Source organism: Triturus cristatus, chromosome 3_1 (genome assembly GCF_964204655.1).
Source record: "Triturus cristatus chromosome 3_1, aTriCri1.1, whole genome shotgun sequence".
Classification (NCBI taxonomy): domain Eukaryota; kingdom Metazoa; phylum Chordata; class Amphibia; order Caudata; family Salamandridae; genus Triturus; species Triturus cristatus.
Window position 1 is genome coordinate 93,182,451 of NC_140583.1, and position 2,996 is coordinate 93,185,446.

Sequence of the window (2,996 nt, forward strand, 5' to 3'; positions counted from 1 at the left end):
TTCATGAGGACACTCAACAAAGTGATACGGATTGCCCACGAGAAGCAGCAGTCTGTGGAGCTAGCCATTTTTACATTTCTCCGCAGCTATCGCCAGACGCCCCACTCTACCACGGGAGTGGCACCTGCGCATCTGCTGATGGGGCGGGTTGTCACCGACACCATACCACACCACCCAGAGTGGAGGCCCGAAACTCCCAATGACAGTGCCATTGACGAACACCAACGGGGAGCCTTTGCTAATGTTGATAGCCGACGGCGTGCTGTGACCCCCCACCTGGCCCCAGGTGACAGAGTGCTAATACGAAATCGGAGACCAGGGGGCAAGTTTCGTCTGAACTTTGAGTCGCAACCATGGACAGTGGAGAAGGTTGCGGGCACGTGTGTGACAGCCAGGAAAGGCGTCGAGAAGATAACAAGGAACGTTTCATTCTTCAAGAAAATCCCAGTGCCCTCGAGGGCAGCTGATGGACACCAAAACAGGCCCCCGGGGCACCCGCCGCGAGAGGAGAGACTCTCAGAACTTGCTGAGCCCGCGGACCCCGTGAGCGGAGGAACAGACTCTTTGCGTCAGGGAGGTGCCGCACCGCAGCAAGGCCACCAGCCAGAGGCTCTGCCGCCAGCGGACGCTGGCATGCCAGAGGAGGGAGATGGTGGCGCAGATGGTGATTCTGTGAGTAGGGGCCGGGGTGTCGTGCCAGACTGTGGGGGATCACGATATGACCTGAGGCCGCATCCTGAGCCCTCCCGTCGCCTACGAGACTACGTCAAGTAAGACTGTTTTGTTTTGTTTGAAAGTTTTGAACTGCAAATGTCTAACGCAGAGATGATGACTACTGAGGTATTAATAAGTTCGTGTTCACAGTGCAGCGATAGGTGTTGGAGTTGCCGTTGTGGTTTGTGTGTGTTGGGGAGGAATGTAATGTCGCGATATTCGGACTGACGCGACACGCAACGGCGTGCGCGTCAGATCACGTGTACTACAACGGCAATCAATATGACGTCACGGATGCACGTCGGCAGAACGGCCACGGCAGCAGTGACGGAGCAAACGCACAAGTGTGTCCCGAGTTTTATTCACCAGAGTGGGGACCTGGGTGGTGGAAGCCAGCGGTAACGATACCCCTACGACACAACAGAGCATTATCTGTTTCTTAAGTTTATTTCTCTGTTTACAGCGGCCCCTGAAGAAGGGATGTCTTTCAATCCCGAAATGCATTGGGCACTTCTGCATGAACTGACGTTCTATCACGCTGTTAGCTATTAAGCTTACATATATTGTTTTTTTACAAGTTTCAATTCAATCCATTTATTGAAGCTATGTGTATCTTTCCCGTTTGCGATGAGTATCATAAAAGAGTTTCTTTGACTGCAATCTTGGGATTATTTTTGAATGCACTTTTCGATGAATCACTGTTGATGTTTTCCAACTTCAGTTTTTTGTTGTTAAAGTCCTTAATAAGAGTTCTCTTTAGACCACCTAGCTGTGCACTCAGTACACTGGTGATAGTTCACCAGCAGTTCACTTGTTTTGTTACGAGGTGGGTTTCCTCGCTTCTGAGGCGCACGCTTTAATTATTGAAAATTGTTAAAATAGCCACATTTCTGACGTTTAAACAGTAGGAGTGCGCTAACTTTCTTGAATTTCTTACCTGTTAGCAAAGCCAATAGGCTTGCCTTCATCTAGTGATGCGGTAGTCCATGACAAAGCCAATAAGCGCACCTAATATATATTCATGTTGTCAACCCTTGACAAAGCTTATACTTACCTGGCAGGGGAGACACCATGATCACGAAGGTTGTTCTCCCAGGGTGAGGCTCATCCATTGCACTTTGGATGTGCTGACCCCTGCCATGTCCCCAAATACGGGATACTCGACTGCATAATTTCTGGTAGTGTGGGGCTGCGTTCGCGCTTTCCCCTGAAAAAAAAAAACACCTTGACAAAGCTTATAAGCTTGCTTTTTATATATTGATGAGGTGACCCTTTGACAAAACCAGTAATCCTGCTTTATTGAATATATCATCCCTTTATATTGTGATGAGTCTTCTTATTTGATAGCCATGTACAGGCCCTAATGACTTTGGGTGTAAGGCATGTTCAATGTGATGTTTAAGTTAGGTATTGTGTACAAGAAACACTGGTCCACAGTTGAAAACAATACAATCAATACAAATAAACCAAATGGTTATTTCAGTCATTAGTCATAATAAATCATATATAAAAAACTTTCATAAAAAATGTTTAACTTTGTGATGGCGCAGTGGGTGTGTAGTGAGAAATGTGCTCAGTGCTCTCATCAAAATGACAAACACATGTGAACAGGATCAGTGGTCAAAGTTGTGTATCTTAAAGACAGGAACAGCACTGTCCATTTATATATAATATAATCTATATTGTATCCGTGAGTGTTGACAATGGCGTTTCGATCCCTCAAGAAGATGAGGCGACCATCATCAGGACTCATAAGATAAAGAGGAACCCGAAACCTGGAGCATGAGGGAGAGTGAAGTCTATGAATCCTACTAGGTCAAATGAACAAGTAACCATATTGTTACTGTGATGCCCCGCTGGAGTATGACTTTCAGGTTTTTTTTTTATAACAGATGGGAAATACCACAGATTCCTTGATATCAGAGGTAATGTGGGGTTCCAAAATCTCTTACGGTAGTCTCTAGGGAGAGATTTAAAAGCAAGTGCACAGAAATCATGTACACTGTATCGCAGCATGTGCAAGCACGTCGTGCTTCACCTCACTCAGGGGTTCCTAAAAAATGGTTTGTGGACAGCAGGTCTGTACTGCTATCAGGCAAATACTGGTATAAAAGTGTGGAGCTGAGTGAGGATCACTGTGTGACTCCACATTTGAAGTACTTGGGATCTGATGTGCACAATATTCCCACTGTGTGTAGTCTGGGGATGAGTGTGTGGTGGGAGACGGTGTTGAAAGTGACAGAGAGGTCAAAGAAGATGAGAGAGGTGTTCTGTCCATGGTC

At 46.5% G+C, this 2,996-nt stretch overlaps 1 non-coding gene across 1 annotated transcript; it reads left to right on the forward strand.

The window, feature by feature from the left end:
* Positions 1–1,760: 1,760 nt before the first annotated feature.
* LOC146859740 (U1 spliceosomal RNA) lies at positions 1,761–1,924 on the forward strand. Its single transcript, XR_014979377.1, has one exon. It is a non-coding gene; the product is annotated as a U1 spliceosomal RNA (small nuclear RNA).
* Positions 1,925–2,996: the final 1,072 nt, after the last annotated feature.